This window comes from Hemitrygon akajei, chromosome 7, assembly GCF_048418815.1.
Source record: "Hemitrygon akajei chromosome 7, sHemAka1.3, whole genome shotgun sequence".
In the NCBI taxonomy this organism is placed as follows: Eukaryota; Metazoa; Chordata; class Chondrichthyes; order Myliobatiformes; family Dasyatidae; genus Hemitrygon; species Hemitrygon akajei.
The window spans coordinates 16,828,303-16,846,731 of NC_133130.1; the positions used below are offsets into that span (position 1 = coordinate 16,828,303).

The window sequence follows — 18,429 nt, forward strand, 5'->3', positions numbered from 1 at the left end:
GTTCTTTTACCTTAAGCTCCCTAATCGCCTCCAGTTCATTACATAACTCTCAATCCAGTAGAGCTGATACCCTAGTAGCCTCAACGACAAACTGCTCTAAAAAGCCATCTCTTAGGCGTTCAACAAACTTATTCTTTTAAGATCCATTACCAACCCAATTTTCCCAATTGATCTGCATGTTAAAATCTCTCATGACTACCATAACATTGCCTTTTTGACCTGCCTTTTCTATTTCTTGTTGTAATCTGTGGTCCACCTCCCAGCCACTGTTGGGAGGTCTGTATGCAACTGCCATCAACATCCTTTTACCCTTGCAGTTTCTTAACTCAACCCACAAGGATTCAACACCTTCCAATCCTGTGTCACATCTTTCTACTGATCTGATACCATTCTTTACCAGTAGAGCCACACCACCCCCTCTGCCTACCTTCCTATCCCTCCGATATAACATGTAACCTTGGACATTCAGCTCCCAACTGCAACCATCCTTCAGCCACGGCTCAGTGATGACCACAACATCATACCTGGCAATCTGTAATAGTGCAACAAGATCATCCACCTTATTTTTTATACTACGCGCATTTAAATACAACACCTTGAGTACTGTATTTGCAATCCTTTCTGATTCTGCATCTCTAATGTTTTTATACTCAGCCAGTTGGCTGCAACCAAGTCCCATCACCTACCTGCCCTTCCTGACAGTCTGACTGCAGACTATCTTTAGTATTTTACCATCCATCCTATCCTGAGGCCCTTCACACCAGTTCCCACCCACCTGCCAAATTAGTTTAAACCCTCCACAACAGCTCTAACAAACCTGACCGTGAGAATATTGCTACCCTTTGGGTTCAGGTGCAACCTGTCACTTCTGAACAAGTCATACCTCCCCCAGAAGAAATCCCAATGATCCAAGAACCTGAAGCCCTGCCCCCTACGCCAGCTTCTCAGCCACACATTTATCTGCCAAATCATCCTGTTTCTACCCTCATTGGCGCGTGGCACAGGCAGCAGTCCAGAAATTACTACCCAGGAGGTCCTGCTTCTCAGCTTTCTACCTAGCTCTCTAAATTCTCTTTTCAGGACCTCATTGCTTTTCCTTCCTGTGTCATTGCCACCAAAATGTAACAGGACATCTGGCTGCTCTCCCTCCCTCTCCAAAATGTTCTCTTGTCCTCACAGTCTACCCATGAACCCATGAAGACTACCTCACTTTTTAAATATATATTATTTCTGTTTTTCCACAATTTTAAAATTATTCAATATACATATAGTGTAACTGATTGATTGATTGATTGATTGATTGATTTATTCTTCTATATTATGTGTTGCATTGAACTACTGCTACTAAGTTAACAAATTTCACGACACATGCCAGTGATAATAAACCTGATTCTGATTGTTGTGATCTTGTACTTCATTGATCAGCATGAACAGTGTTTAAAACAAGCTTTTCACTGGGGTCTGGTACATGTGACAATAATAAACCAATTCCAATGTTCCAATGATATCAAGCTTGTCTTGCACACACTTCATTCAGATCAATTTGGTACACTGTCCACTGAGGTAGAAAAAGGGAAAGCAATAACAGAATGCAAAATGAAGTGTAACACCTATAGAGATAGCACAGTGCAGTTAACACTGGACTACAAGTGTTTCTGAAAGTGTTGCTTGTGATACACCACTTGAAACCAAACACAAATATAATTTCAGACTACTTGTATCGTGTAAGAATTTAGGGAAACAGGAATTTTTCTTTTATTTGCTATAACACAATTGAATAACAGTGTGACGCTTTGCAATTGGTCAACTAACCTAAAAATGTTTGGTTGATGATTTTTGTTTGTACTCAGTGTCTGAGGCTTCTTGCTTTAGTATCCAACAATACTCAATCTGCATTGAGGGATTCCAGTTGCCCCAATACAGTTCTTCCATGTCCACAATGTCCTCGTGAAACCTTTCATCATGCTCATCACTAACAGTGCCAGGACTTGCAGAGAAGAGGTCTAAATGGGAATGAAGAAAATGAATCTTTAGTGACATTTGTGCTTCATGGTTGTATATGCTTAAAGCATGTTGTCAGCTACCTGCATGTAGTTTGGTGGTCTGTAGTTGACGAGAAAACTTTCAACAACATCCTTGAATGCCTTCCATGTGATTTTCTCCGGTCCCACTAGAAGTTCTTCAGGTTGCCTGTCATTGATGACCTGTTTGATTTGAGGACCAACAAAAATGCTTTGCTTAATCTTGGCATCAGTTATTCAACTTGAATTATGAATTGAAATAACAATTGAAATCTGGGCGATATCAATTAAATTGTGCACCCAAAAGTAAAACCTTTGTTGTCCAGTGTAATTAGGGATGGGTGGATTGGCACCCATCTTCACATACCATGAATAAAACAAAAAAATTGATGGACTCCAAAAGCAATAAACTGCAAACGAAGCAGGTAGCCTTCCATTGTGTTCAGCACAGAAGGTGACTAGGTATATATTTTTATTTTTTTAAATTTAGAAATACAACATGGTAACAGGCTCTTTTGGCCCAATGAGGCCATGCTATACTATTACACCAACTAATCTCCTAACCCGTCTTTGGAATGTAGGAGTTCTCCCCATAGCTGAGTGCCTGAGGAAACCCACAGTCACAAGCTCCTTACTGTCAGTGGCCGGAATTGAACGCTGGCAGTAAAGTATTGGGCTACCCTCTACACGACTGTGCCTCCCAAGTGAGGGGGGTGGGGTGCAGTCTGTTACTTTTTGCTACTTATTCACTCATTTTTTTTTCAGGATTTTTTCATTGTTGGTAAGTTCAGTACTTATTGTCCAAGAATAACTACACTTCAGAAGGTGAGTTGAGCTGCCTTCTTCACCACTGCTCATCGACTGTAGGCACTCCTCAACATTGTTCAGGGAGTTAGAGCTCTCCAGTAATGATGAAGGAAGGCCTACACTCTCTAATCCAGGCAAGATCTGTTCCACATCCTCCACAGAGCCTCCACAGGTTACCTAATAAATAAAAGATCAGCTTTATTAGTTCTACTTGCCGCATTCATTTATCAAGGAACAATACTTCTGGGATTAGATTGATGTTAGAATAGGTTAAAAGGTTGGCACAACATTGAGGGCTGAAGGGCCTGTACGATTTACTTTTATTTAGAGATATAGCGTGGAACAGGCCCTTCCATCCCACTGATTTAACCCTTGTCTAATCACAGGACAAATTACAGTGAACAATTAACCTTTTAACCGGCACGTCTTTGGACTGTGGGAGGAAACTGGAGCGCCTGGAGGAAACCCACACGCACACGGGGAGGACATACGAACTTGCTTACAGAGGACATTGATCTCTGAACTCTGATACCCCAAGCTGTAATAGCATCGCTACCGAATGTTCTATGTTCTATGTACATCAAAACATCCAGTGAAATGTGTTGTTTGTGTCAATGACCAACATAGTTCAAATAAGCACTGGGGAGAGCCCAAACGTGTTGCTGCACTTCTGGGACCAACGTAGCACTCCCACACCAACAGGAAGAATTTAAGGTTTTGCTGAATGTTCAGGAGAGACTTACTGGGATGCTGATGTGTTTTCTGTGGCCTGATTAATGTATAATGCTGCTGCAACACAGCTTCCCAACCATTGAAGGCAAATATGCTGTATGCCTCTTTGACCATTCGATCTATTTGTGTTGCCACTTTCAGAGAGGCATGGACCTGCACCCAAGATCCCTCTGTCCATCCATGCTCTGCCATTTAATGTAGACTTTCCTCTTGCATCTGATTTTGCAAAATGCACCACCTCACTCTCTGGTGATGTAAGTAGACAGGAAGCATTTGACGTGCTTACCTTCATCTAGGATCAAGAATCAACTTTCTTCGCCTTATGCAGTTGAAAGGAATTTGCCATGGTGTGTTGGCATGACATACAATAAAAACAACATTCAACAATTATAAAGAATTATATTCAAAAATAAGGTTAGAAATAAAATGTACATAAATATGCATAATTACCGGCATGTATTTACAATGTAAACAGCATTACAAGAAGTGTGTTGAACTGTTTACAGTGCAGTGCAGTGATGAGGTAATAGATAAAGAGGGGTTGGGAGACTAACTCGAATGGTTGATCAGATTTACTGCCTGGGGGAAGAAACTTTTAAGATGAAGTGAAGGTTTTGTTTTAATAGCCCTTTAGAACTTTCCGGAAGGGAGCTTCTGGGAAAGGCATTCTGCAGTGTGGTCAGTTTCCATAATGATTATTCCTGCCTGCATCTTTGTCCTGGACACATGGTAAACTGCAACCAGTGACCTTGTCTGCTGAGCTGACAGTTTGCAGTAGTTTTTTAAATGGTGAGAGGATGCCGCACCAAGCCAGACTGTAATGGCTCATGTGAGGGTGGTCTCTACGCTGGCAGTGTAGAATTACACCGGTATGTTCTGGGGACGATGGAGTTTTACCAGCCTCCGGAAGAAGTACATCCTATGCTGAGCCTTTTTGTTAATAAAGGAGAGATGGTTCTCCACATGAGATCCGGAGTAATAATGATGCCCAGGAACCTGAAATCTGAAACGGGGTGCTAACTGTAGAGAGGTTGACGACGAGAGGTCAATGAGTACAAGAGTTAGGATGTCAGGATACAGCGGTAAAATACATTGGTGAGACCACACACGTGTGAAGTTCTGATAGCCCAGCTATAGAAAGAACAGATTTGAAGACAAAGATAAAGATTAGCTTTACAGGTACATCGAAACTCAAAGTGAACCTCGATCTGACAGCTGCCGCTGTAAAATATTACGCTAACCAGTACACTACCGTGCTGCCTAACATTAAGTTGGAAAGGGTAGAGAAAAGTATTTACAAGGATGTTTACGGCAATGGAGGGTCTATGGTAAATAGAGATACTGGATAGTGGGAACTGTTTGCCCTGGAGCAAAGAAGCGATTTATAAAATCATAAGGTGCATAGGTAGGCTGAATGTTTACAGCATGTACCATCAAGCTCAAGGGCAGCTTCTACCTGCTGCTTTCAGACTATTGAACTGTCCCTTAGTACAATAGACTTTTGAACTCATCATATACCTCATTATGGCCTAACACCTTATTGTCCATCTTTCTCTGTAGTTGTTACACTTTATTCTGCATTCTATTATTGTTTATTCTTGCATTACTTCAATCTACTGATAAGAACTCTGCCATTCAGCCCATTAACACTGCTCTGCCCTTCCTTCATGGCCGATTTATTACCCCTCTCGATCCCATTCTTCTGTCTTCTCCTTGTAACCTTTGATGCCCTGACTGATCAAGAACCTATCAACCTCTGCTTTAGATATATCCAATGACTTGGCCTCCACAGCCACCTGTGAGAATGAATTCCACAGATTCACCACTCCCTGGCTAAAGAAATTCTTCATCATCTCCATTCTAACTGGACGTCCCTCAATTCTGAGGCTGTGCCCTCTGGTCTAGACCCCCCCCCCCCCAATATAGGAAACATCCTCTCCACATCCACTCTATCTATGTCCTTCAATATTAGTTTGGTTTCAATGAGATTCCCCCTCATTCTTCTAAACTCCAGCGAGTACAGGCCGAGAGCCATCAAAAGCTCCTCATGCATTAACACTTTCATGCCCGGAGTCAGTCTTGTGAATCTCTTCTGGACTCTCTGCAATGGTCTGACCATGCCTTATAAAGTCTCAGCTGATGTGATGGAATGACCTATATGTTTGACATGCAAAACAAGGTTTTTCACTACATTTCAGTACATGTGACAATAATAAAACCACTTACAAATTTATGAATTTTCCATCCTGAAGCGATTGTTTCCTAGGGTCTGATACAGATACAGGTGGGTCTGGGAATTGATATCTCAAGTCTAGGGTCTGGGATTATAGGTGGGCAACACTGGATATTTCCAGGAAAATGGCAGGAATACAGGAAGAGAGTGAAGGGAACATCAGAAATAGCATAGAAAGAGTCCAAGAAAGCAAGAAACAGGAAGCCAAAGAGCCTTGCAGAGGAAGAGGTCTGAAAGTGACCGAGAGGCTGGAGGAAAACTTGGGAGGGGATGAGGTGAAGCTTGGAGATCCCAGGAGAGACCAAGATTCCAGGAGAGGATAGGCCAAATGCGGACAAATTGAGGGATGAGGCCCTGACATTGCCTGACATTAAGATCCCAAGGTGGCAACGGGAGGCCTAAGCCTTCGTGAGGGAGTGGCAGTGAGGAACCAGATAGGATCATAAAGGAAGCTTTTGGCATATTAGTCTTCATAAATCAAAGTATTTTGTACAGGAGATGGGATGTTATGTTGAAGTTGTACAAGACAATTCTGAGGCCTAATTGTGTTAATGCAGAATAGAACATAGAATATAGTACAGCACAGTTCAGGCCATATGGTCAAAGATATTCTGCTGACCAATTAACCTATCCTAATCTTTCCCTCCTACATTGCCCTCCATGTTATTATTACTCCTTCCCAAAATCTGTCTCCGTATCTGCTCCTCGACGTCCCTTTTACTATTGGGTGGTCTATAAAAAACACCAAGTAGAGCTATTGACCCTTTCCTATTCCTAACTTTTGCCCATAGAGACTCCGTAGACATTCCCTCCATGACTTCCTCCTTTTCTGCAGCAGTGACACTATCTCTGATCAGCAGTGCCACACCCCCACCTCTTTTGCCTCCCTCCCCGTCTTTTCTGAAACATCTAAAGCCTGGCACTTGAAGTAGCCATTCCTGCCTCTGCACCATCCAAGTCTCTGTAATGGCCACAACATCATAGCTCCAAGTGCTGATCCACGCTCTAAGCTCATCCACTTTATTCATAGTATTCCTCGCATTGAAATAGACACATCTCAAACCATCGGTCTGAGGGCATCCCTTCTCTTTCACCTGCCTATCCTCCCTTTTGCACTGTCTCCAAGCTTTCTCTATTTGTGAGCCAACCTACTTATCCTCTGTCACTTCAGTTCAGTTCCCACCCCCAGAAATTCTAGTTTAAACTCTCCCTAATAGCCTTAGCAAACCTCCCCACCAGGATATTGGTCCCCCTCAGATTCAAGTGCAACCCGTCCTTTTTGTATAGATCACACGTGCCCCAGAAGAGGTCCCAATGATCCACAAATCAGAATCCCTGCCCCCTGCTCCAATCCCTCAGCTACGCATTTATCCTCCACCTCATTCTATTCCTATACTCACTCTCATGTGGCACAGGCAGTAATCCCAAGATTACTACCTTTCAGGTCCTGCTTCTCAACTTCTTTCCAGCTCCCTGTAGTCTGTTTTCAGGACCTCCTTCCTTTCCCTACTTATGTCGTTGGTACCTATATGTACCATGATCTCTGGCTGTTCTCCTTCCCACTTCAAGATATCCTGGATGCGATCAGAAACATCCCGGACCCTGGCACCTGGGAGGCAAGCTTCCATCTGCGTTTCTTTCCTGCATCCACAGAATCACCTGCCTGACCCCCTAACTATAGAGTCCCCTATCACTGCTGCCATCCTCTTCCTTTCCCTACCCTTCTGAGCCATGGGGCCAGACTCCGTGCCAGAGGCATGGCCACTGTTGCATCTCCCAGGTAGGCCATTCCCCCCAGCAGTACTCAAACAGGAGTACTTATTGTTAAAGGGGGCAGTCACAGGGGTACTCTCTAGTATCTGACTCGTGCCCTTCCCTCTCCTGACTGTTACCCACTTCTCTGTCTCCCCAGGCCCTGGAGTGACTACCTGCCTGTAAGAAGTACATGACTAGCATTCATTATTATTCAACCACGTCATATGGGAGTGCCTCACTAAAGACAAGGAAAATAAAACAAGTATCCTGGCTTCTGTGTTTTTCTTTTGATTAGTTTCTGGAATTACAAAGCAAATCAGACAGGAAGATCCCTCTGTTCCTCCACATTGCTAAATATCTTGTTAAATATCCTTTATGTTCAAACTTCCAAAGTGAATCGCTTCACAATTTTCTTGATTGAACTCCATCTGCTAAGTTTTAGCCCAGCTCTACACTCTATCAATGTACCATTGTAACCAAAGACATTGTCCACAACACCAACCTTGGTGTCTTCTGACATTCAAGAGGACTATCCGTTTATGGTTTAATGAGACAATCTCTGTGCTTCAGGACTATTTTGAATGAACTATCTTGCAGATGTTCAAGAAGGCTGCCACTAATGGACAAGAAACAGACATCAAGGAATATATGAGGGGTGATTGATAAGTTAAGCTTGTGGCCTAAGGTAGAAGGAGTTGAGTTATACAGCTCTCATTACATGCATGTGCAGTTCAACTCTTTGCATGATTATGCAGAAAGTTTGAAATTAATAACTCTTCTTCTACCTTAGGCCACAAACTTATCCTTAATAATAGACTCCTCTGAGGTTAGTGTAACTGGCCTATAATTTCTTTTCTTTTGCCTTCTTCTATGCTTAAAGAGTGGAATGACATTTGCAATCTTCCAGTCCTCCGGGACCATGCCAGAATCAAGTGATTCTTGAAAGATCATGACCAATGCATCTGTTATCTCTTCAGCAACCTCTCTCCAGACTCTGGGATGTAGTCCATCTGGTCCAGGACTTATCCACCTTAAGATCTTTGAGTTTGCCTCGTACTATTTTCTTTATAATAGCAATGGAACTCACTCCTGCTCCCTGACGGTTACAGACCTCAGGAACATAAGTAGTGTCTTTCACAGAGAGGATTAATGCAAAGTACTCATTCAGTTCATCTGCCATTTCTTTGCCCCACCCCCATTACTACCACACCAGCATCATTTTCCAATGGTCTAATATCAACTCTCACCTTTTTACTCTTTATATAACTGAAAAACTTCTAGTATCCTGCTTTATATTATTAGCTAACTTGTCGTATAGTTCATCTTTTCCCTTCTTATAGCTTTTCCAGTTTCCTTTTCTTTGATTTTAAAAGCTTCCCAATCATCCAACTTCCACTCACTTTTGTTACCTTTTCTGTCCTTTCCTTGGCTTTTATGTAGTCATTAACTTCCCATGTCAGCCACGGTTGCCTACCCCTGACATTTGATAACTTCTTCTGTGGGAAATTTCTAACCTGTACCTTGTGAGCTATTCCCAGAAACTTCAGCCATCTCTGCTCTGCTGTCATCCCCACCAGTATCCTCCTCCAATCCACCGGGGCAAGCTCCTCTCTCATGCATCTGTAATTCCCTTTATTCCATTGCGATACTGATACTTGTGAGTTATGATCTTTCCTCTCAAATTGCAGTATGAATTCAATCCTATTATGATTACTGTCTCCTCAGAGTTCTTTTATGTTATGTTCCCTAATAAGATCTAGGATATTACACAACACTATATACTTTATAAGGTCTTATGAAGCTACATACTGTAAGACCTTAGTTAGACCCCACTTGGAGTACTGTGTTCATTTCTGGTCACCACACTGCAGGAAGGATGTGTATATGAAAAACAGAGTGCAGAGAAGATTAACAAGGACATTGCCTGGATTGGAGAACATGCCTTATGAGAATAGGTTGAGTGAACTTGGCCTTTACTCCTTGGAGTGACAGAGGATGAGAGGTGATCTGATAGACGTGTATAAGATGATGAGTGGTATATTGATCATGTGGATAGTCAGAGGCATTTTCCCAGGGCCGAAATGGCTAACACAAGGGGTTTTAAGGTGCTTGGAAGTAGGTAAAAGGGAGTCAAATGTCCATGTTTACAAGTTGTGTTGGAGGGATAGGAAGGTAGGTACAGGGAGTGGTGTGGCTCTAATGTTAAAAAATTACATCAATTCAGTAGAAAGATGTGACATAGGATCAGAAAATATTGAATCCTTGTGGGAAAACTAAAAAGGTAAAAGTGTGCTGATGCCAGTTAACTACAGGCTTCCCAACAGCGGCCGGGAGGTGGACCACAGGTTACAACAGGAAATAGAAAAGGCAAGTCAAAAGGGCAAATGTTATGGTAGTCATGGGAGATTTTAACATGCAGATTGATTGGAAAAATCAGGTTGGTAATGGATCTCAAGAGAGTGAGTTTGTGAATGCCGAAGAGATGGCTTTTTAGAGCAGTTTGTCGTTGAGCCTACTAGGGGATCAGCTATCCTGGATTGGGCGTTATGTAATAAACAGGAGGTAATCAGGGAGCTTAAAGTAAAAGAACCCTTAGGTACAAGTGATAACAATATGATCGAGTTCAACTTGAAATTGGATAGGGAGAAAGTGAAGTCTAATGTAGCAGTATTTCAGTGGAGTGAGGGAAATTGCAGTGGTATGAGAGAGGAGTTGGCCAAAGTATTTTGGAAGGAGCTGCTGGCAGGGATGTCAACAGAGCAGCAATGGCGTGCGTTTCTGGGAAAAATGAGGAAGGTGTAGGATGTGTGTATTCTAAAAATGAAGAAATACTCAAATGATAAAATGGCTGACAAGGGAAGTCAAAGCTAATGTAAAAGCAAAAGAGAGGGCATACAACAAAGCAAAAATTAGTTGGTAGATAGAGGATTGGGAAGTTTTTAAAAACCTACAGATAGCAACTAAAAATCATTAGAAAGGAAAACATGAAATATGAACGCAAGCTAGCAAATAATATCAAAGTAGATAGTAAAAGTTTTTTCAAGTGTGTGAAAAATAAAAGAGAAATGAGAGTGGATATAGGACCACTATAAAATGAAGCAGGAGAAATAATAATAGGGGACAAGGAGATAGCTGATTAACTAAAAGAGTATTTTGCATCAGTCTTCACTGTGGAAGACACTAGCAGTGTGCCTGATGTAGTGTGTGAAGGAAGAGAAGTGGGTGCAGCTACTTTTACAAGAGAGCAGGTGCTCAAAAAGCTGAAAGACCTAAAGGTACATAAGTCACCCAGACCAGATTAACTGTACCCTAGCATTCTGAAAGAGGTGCGTTAGAGATTGTGGTGGCATTTGAAATGATCTTTCAAAAATCATTGGACTCTAGCGCGGTGCCAAAGGGCTGGAAAACTGCAAATGTCTCTCCACTCTTTAAGAAAGGAGGAAGGCAGCAGAAAGGAAATTATAGACCAGTTAGCCTGACCTCAGTGGTTGGGAAGACATTAGAATCAATCGTTAAGGATGAGGTGATGGAGTACTTGGTGACACAGGACAAGATAGTACAAAGTCAGCATGGTTTCCTTCAGGGAAAATCCTGCCTGATGAACCTGTTGGAATTCTTTGAGGAGATTACAGGAAGGATAGATAAAGGGGATGTAGTGGATATTGTATATCTGGACTTTCAGAAGGCCTTTGACAAGGTGCCACACATGAGGCTGCTTACCAAGTTAAGAGCCCATGGTATTACAGGAAAGTTACTAACATGGTTAGAGCATTGGCTGATTGGTAGGAGGCAGCGAGTGGGAATAAAAGGATCCTTTTGTAGTTGGCTGCCAGTGACTAGTGGTGTTCTGCAGGGGTCGGTGTTGGGACCACTTCTTTTTATGTTGTGTATCAATGATTTAGATGGTGGAATAGATGGCTTTGTTGTCAGGTTTGCAGATGATACCAAGATTGGTGGAGGGGCAGGTAGTGTTGAGGAAACAGGTAGGATGCAGAAGGACTTAGACAGATTAGGAGAATGGGCAAGCATTGTAAGTGAGGAAACAGATTCGATAGGTCTCAAAGGCAAGGACTCTGGACACACAGTCTTGGCAGTAAAGGATTTTATTTACAGAGGGTAAATGTGGGAAAATGGCAACAGAAGCACCATGCACATGATTTACAGCAGTCATGGGAAAAGTCAGATGGGCAATAAAACACACACGGACAATTAATAACGAACGTGGGAAAATCACGTGGGGACAAAGTACACACACACACACACACACACACACACACACACACACACACACACACACACACACACACACACACACACACACACACACACACACACACCCCCCCCCCCCCCCCCCCAAGGGAAAAGTCAATACGATACCTGCCACCCCTTGAATCTGTGCAGGCACGGCTCTGTGCTATTAGGGTCAATAATCAATGCTCCCAATCTGGTTCAATGCACAACTCACCAACAGTTTCTCCAGCGCCATTCCACCGTTCTCAGCCTGGAGTGAAGCAGGGTGATCTCTCAGAGATGGAGAAGAGAGCGAGTCTGTAGACAGGCGCATTGCCCACAAACAAGTGCATAACCTCAATGCTGTTAAAGAAGGTGTATGGAATGTTTACCTGCATCACTAGGGGCATAGAGTTTAAAAGTTAGCAGGTCTTTTGGGTGGCATGGTCGCATAGTAGTTAGCGTAATGTTTTACAGGACCAGAGAGCGGAAGGTCATGATACAATTCCCGCCACTTTCCGTAAGGAGTTTGTACGTTCTCCCCATGACTACATGGGTTTCCTCTGGGTGCTCTGGTTTTCTCCCACATTCCAAAATATTTGTGGTAGCTGTGGGCAATTTAAGTGCAGGATGCCCCCAGTACATCCTTGACGTTAGTGACCATTTTACTGTATGTTTCGATATTTCAATGTGTATGTAAAAAATAAAACTTATCTCTCTAATATGCTGCAGATTCCTTGCACAACCCAAAGGTTTGCGAGTTAATAAGTTAATTGGTCACTGTAAGTTGTCCTAAGTGCGTAGGTAAGTGCTGGAATCGAATCTTGGATGGATGGTGGTGGGAGGGGAAGTAAAAGGAATAATGTAGTGTAAATAACACTGATGGATGGCAGGTACTTGAAGGGAAGATGGGTCTGATTTATTTGGAATTTGAGGAGGTTCTGATAAATTTCTACAGATGTACTGTGGAGAGCATTCTGACTGGCTGCATCACCATCTGGTATGGAGGGGCCACTGCACTGGATCAGAAAAAATTGCAGAGGGTTGTAGACTCTGCCAGCTCTTTTAGCCTCCCCACCATCGAGGACATTTTCAAAAGGCGATGCCTTGAAAAGATGTCTTCCATCATTAAGGACCCCCACCATCTAAGACATGCCCTCTTCTCGTTAGTACTATCAGGGTGGAGGTACAGGAGCCTGAAGACACACAGTTAACATTTTCGGAACAGCTTCTTCCACTCTGCCATCAGATTTCTGGGCAGTTTTTTGAACCATGAGCACTGCCTGCTGTAATCTGTACAATTTATTTTTCATATATCGTAGTTATATGATACAGTGTGTCATTACAAGATGTAAAATATTGTGCAAAAGTCTTAGGTACATGTAAAAAAAAGATCTGCAAAACAAAAGTACTTTCAAAAGTAATGGTATGAAAAGTTTCTAAATGTCAAAAAATTACTATAAAGAGCAGAAAACAATAAAAATTAAATCAAATCAATATTTAGTGTGTCCAGCTTTTGCCTTTAAAACTGCATCAGTTCTCTTTGGTACACAGTTTTATAACAAAATTGGCAGGTAGATTGTTCCAAGCATCTTGGAGAACTTACCACAGTTCTTCTGCAGATCTTGGCTGTCTCGCTTGCTTCTGTCTCTCCAGATAATCCCAGACTGCTTTGATGATCAGAGCTCTGTGGAGGCCATACCATCTGAAAACAAACAAAACAGTACTGCATATGTCAACGTGGAGCAGAGAGCAAGCCTGTAAATACCTACGGCATAAAAGATTTTGGAATGGCAAGGGTGGGGTGCCGCAGGAGGAGTGTGGGATAGGTGGCAGAGAAGTACCTGGGTAGGGGTGGGGCAGGATGGTGCGGGTATGGACACACCCAGTCCCTGGACACCAGACAAGGCAGTTTGATTCCAATTTTTTTATTGATCATTACAGAATGTCTCTCTGGTGCTTCCCACTCACTACCTCCCCTCTCCCTTCCCTTTTTCCCAACCACGATTCCCCTCTCCCTGCCCTCTTCCCACTCTCAGTCCACAATAGAGACCCATATCAGAATCAGGTTTATTACTACTCACATAAGTCATAATTTTTTTTGCAGCAGCAGCACAATGCAATACATAAAATTACTACGGTACTGTGCAAAAGTCGTATGCAGTTTATAAATTTATATAATAAGGATATATAATAGTTTACAGTATGTTTTATGTATTACACTGTACAGCTGCTACAAAACAGCAAACCTCATGACATATGTCAGTAATAATAAACCTAATACTGATTCTAGCACCACCCCGGCAGAGCGTTCCACGAACCTATCTCTCTCTCTGTGAAATACCTACCTCTGATGTCACCCCTATTTTTTCCTCCAATCTCCTTAAAATAATGCCTCTTTGTAATAACCATTTCTGCCCTGGGAAATAGTCTCTGGCTGTCCACTCAGTCTATGTCTCTTATCATCTTGTACACATCTGTCCAACCACTTCTCATCTTCCTTCACTCCAAAGAGAAGTGCCCTAGCTCACCGTAACCTATCCTCGTGAGACACGCTCTCTAATTCAGGCAGCATCCTGGAAAATCAGGAGAGCAAGAGAGAAATTAATGGACTGGAGTCGACCAGATCGGAATGGCTCTCCAATTATGTGGAGATTTTCAGGCTCTACCTATTCCTGGCCTTCAGCTTGTAAACAATGCAACTATTAACAGGAAGTCAACTGATTTTATAGAGCAGATACACTCTGCAATCAGCTGTACAGCAAACGTACTCAGATAAAAGAATCTGTTTGAGGGGACAACGGACAAGGCAAATTTTCCCTCTCCATATGAAAACAGGATAATATTTCCAGAAGAAGGATTTCAGTCAGTGAAGGTCAGTTACATGTTAAGCCTATTCATAAAATCAATCTCTCCCACTCAGCTTACCCGGGTTTGTCCTCCAAGGTGCAACAGCTTGCTTGTGTCTTTCGAGTTATAAACCGCTGGTTTGTCTGTGAGTGAACATTGACAGTGACAAAGCTCCAGGCTGCAATCTGGCTTGATAGGCACATAAGGGATTCTACAAGTTCTGGAAACTTTGAACAGCACACACAAACAATGAAAGGTCACAGCTCAAAATGTCAACTGTTTATTCCCGTCCATATGCACTACTTGACCTGCTGAGTTCCTCCGGCTCTTTTTAAGACCAGAAGACATAAGAGCAAAGTTAAACTCTTCAGCCCTTTGAGCCTTCTCCACCAATCCATCATGGCTGATTAATTATCCCTCTCAACTTCATTCTCCTGCCTTCTCCTCACTAACTTTGATTCCCTCATTTATTAAGAACCTTTCAAACTGTGCTTTAATTATACACAATGACTTGGTCTTCACATCCATCTGTGACAATGAATTGCACAGATTTATTACCCTCTGACTGAAGAAATTCCTCCTCATCCCTGTTCTCAATGAACTTCCCTCTATTCTGAGACTGTGCCATTTGGCCCTAGACTCCTCCAGAAGAGGAAACATCCTCGTCAAGTCCACTCTACCTTGACTTTTCAATATTTAAGAGGATTTAATGAACTCCCCCCCCCCTCATTCTTGCAAATTCCAATGTGTAAACACCCAAGGCCATCAAATGCTCCTCATACATTGACATTTCCTGTAACATGGAAGCAGGTTCATGGGTTTGGTGAGTGAGACAGGAAACACTGAAAGCAAATAACCACATTAATCATTTATTTACAAACAGTAAAAAATTCAGTGAAACATTTAAGTTCCCCAAGTTATACAAACTAATAAACTAAATATTCAACAAACAGACACTTAGCTAAAAGAGAATGCAGTGCATACCTTCCCAATGGTTCTGTGAAGCGTGCACTGGGAACAAAGGGAAAGAGAGCAAACCTTTCGTATGTGTTGCTCTTAAACACCCCCCCCCCCCACAAGGTGCTTGAAACCGGACACTAGGCACTGTGGCGCACAAGTCAACCAATAGGAAGGGTGCTGCAGTTTTTAAACGCACCAATCAACAACTGACGTGGTGGCTTTCAACTTGCAAATAAGAAACACCCCCTTGCTACACTTTCATTCCCAGAATCATTCTTGTAAACCTCCCCTGGACCTCTCCAGTGCCAGCACATCTTCCCTTAGATAATATACCAAAAACCATTCAAAATGCTGACTGACCAATGCTTTATAAAGCCTCAGTATTCTTTTCATTCCTTCTTCAGCCCTTTAGCTCTCTCACTCATCACCTCCCAGCTTCTCACTTCATCCCCTTTCCCCTACTCACAAGCATTTCCCCCTCACCTGGTTACACATATCAACGTCCAACTTGCATTCTTTCTGCTCCCCTCACCTCCTTATTCTGGCTTTTTTTTTCCAGCGCTAATGAAATGTTCTCCCATTATCATTTTGTTCCTTTCCATAGATGCTGCCTTGCCTGCTGAGTTCCTCCAGCATTTTGTGTTTATATATACATTGCTCTTGGCCATTGCCTTCTCTGGGCAGTGTTAACATGGGTGACACCAGCCATTACCAATATTCTTCAGAGATTGTCTGCCTGGTGTCAATGGTTGCATAACCAGGACCTATGATGTGAACCAGATGCTCATACGACCATCCACCACCTGCTCCCATGGTTTCATGACGTGACCCTGATCAGGGGGAGGGACTAAGCAGGTGTCAAAGACCATGATCGCCAACATGGTACGACACAGCACATGATGATGATGATGATGATGATGATTGAGGTAAGACAATAATAATGCAGAATAAAGTTCAGAAGGCAAAACAGCAGCTATACTTTATTGGGAATTTGAAGAAATTTGGTATGTCAACAAATACACTCAAAAACTTCTATAAATGTATCATGGAGAGCATCTTGACAGACTGCATCACTGTCTGGTATGGAGGGGCTACTGCACAGGACCGAAAGAAGCTGCAGAGGGTTGTAAATCTAGTCGGCTCCATCTTGGGTACTAGCCTACAAAGTACCCAGGACATCTTCAAGGAGCGGTGTCTCAGAAAGGCAGCGTCCATTATTAAGGACCCCCAGCACCCAGGACATATCCTTTTTCTCACTGTTACCATCAGGTAGGAGGTACAGAAGCCTGAAGGCACACACTCAGCGATTCAGTAACAGCTTCTTCCCCTCTGCCATCTGATTCCTAAATGGACATTAAACCTTTGGACACTACCTCACTTTTTTTAAATATATACTATTTCTGTTCTTTACACAATTTTTAATCTATTCAATATACATATACTGTATAAAGTATACTGAATAAGATTTATTTATTTATTATTATTACTATTATTATTTTTTATTCTAGATTATGTATTGCATTGAACTGCTGTTACTAAGTTAACAATTTTCACATCACGTGCCGGTGATAATAAACCTGATTCTGATAAAGTGTAAGAGCTAGAGAAAAAGCGCAGTGCAGGTAAATGAGAAAGTGCGGGATCATAACGAGGTAGGCTGTGAGATGAAGAGTCCATCTTATTGCACTATGAAACTAAACATTTAATCATCTTGCAACAGTGGGCTACAATCTGTCCTTGAGCCCTGGTGGTACATTGGTATCTCCTGCAAGATAGGAGGGGGAGAAGAGAGTACGTCCGGAGAATGGGTGGGTGGAGTCTTTGATTGCGTTGGCTGCTCTACTGAGTGTTTCCAGCATTTTCTGTTTTTTGATCTCCATTCTCGGTTAATCGCCCACTGAGCTCAAAGCGCACTGTCTGTTTTCAAGCCAGGGACAAGCCCTTAAGCTGTTTGATTGTTGGGAAAGGACCTAAGTTGTGGGATATGACTCTGAAGCTCCCTCTTTGAATTCTGGAATCCCATGTAATAACACAGGATTTAACTGAACGCTGTCAACACAAAATATTTTCATGTTCCCTCTGGCTCTGAATGTTCACCTCAAAATTTTAAGTTTAACTTTCAAAGTAAATCTATTGTCAAAGTGCATATACAGTATGTCACCATACTGTGATTCACTTTGAGATTCATTTTCACCTGCTACAAGCACTGGTTGGTTTATCGTGCACTGCAGTACAACAAAATTTTACATGCATGCTATCTGGACAGATATTTCTATATATTACAGTACTGTGCTAAAGTATTTGGTACACATACACAACAAGGGGACCTAAGACTTTTCAAAGTACTGAAAACATATACACATAGAAATCTACAGCACATTACAGGCCCTTCAGCCCACAATGTTGTGCCGTCCATGTAACCTACTCTAGAAACTGCCTAGAATTACCCTACCACATAGCCCTCTATTTTTCTAAGCTCCATGTACCTATCTAAGAGTCTCTTAAAAGACTACCACCATCACTGGCAGTGTATTCCATGCTCCCACTACTCTCTGTGTGAAAAACTTACCTCTGACTTCCCCCTTGTATCAACTTTTAAGCACTTTATAGCTCTGCCCCCTTGTGTTAACCATTTCAGCCCTGGGAAAAAGCCTCTGGCTGTCCACCTGATCAATGCCTCTCATCATCTTATACACTTCTAACAAGTCAACTCTCATCCTCCGTTGCTCCAGGGAGAAAAGGCCAAGCTCACTCAACCTCCAAGCTCTCCAATCCAGGCAATATCCTTGTAAATCTCCTCTGCACTCTTTCTATAGCATCCACTGTAAGAATATATATTAC

At 42.4% G+C, this 18,429-nt stretch overlaps 1 long non-coding RNA gene across 1 annotated transcript; it reads right to left on the bottom strand.

Annotated features, from left to right (window-relative positions):
- Nucleotides 1–1,729: 1,729 nt before the first annotated feature.
- LOC140729963 (uncharacterized) lies at nucleotides 1,730–15,701 on the bottom strand. The gene is made up of 4 exons (XR_012099442.1): nucleotides 15,613–15,701; nucleotides 13,385–13,483; nucleotides 2,085–2,204; nucleotides 1,730–2,003 (listed from the first exon to the last, which is right to left on the bottom strand). It is a non-coding gene; the product is annotated as an uncharacterized lncRNA (long non-coding RNA).
- Nucleotides 15,702–18,429: the final 2,728 nt, after the last annotated feature.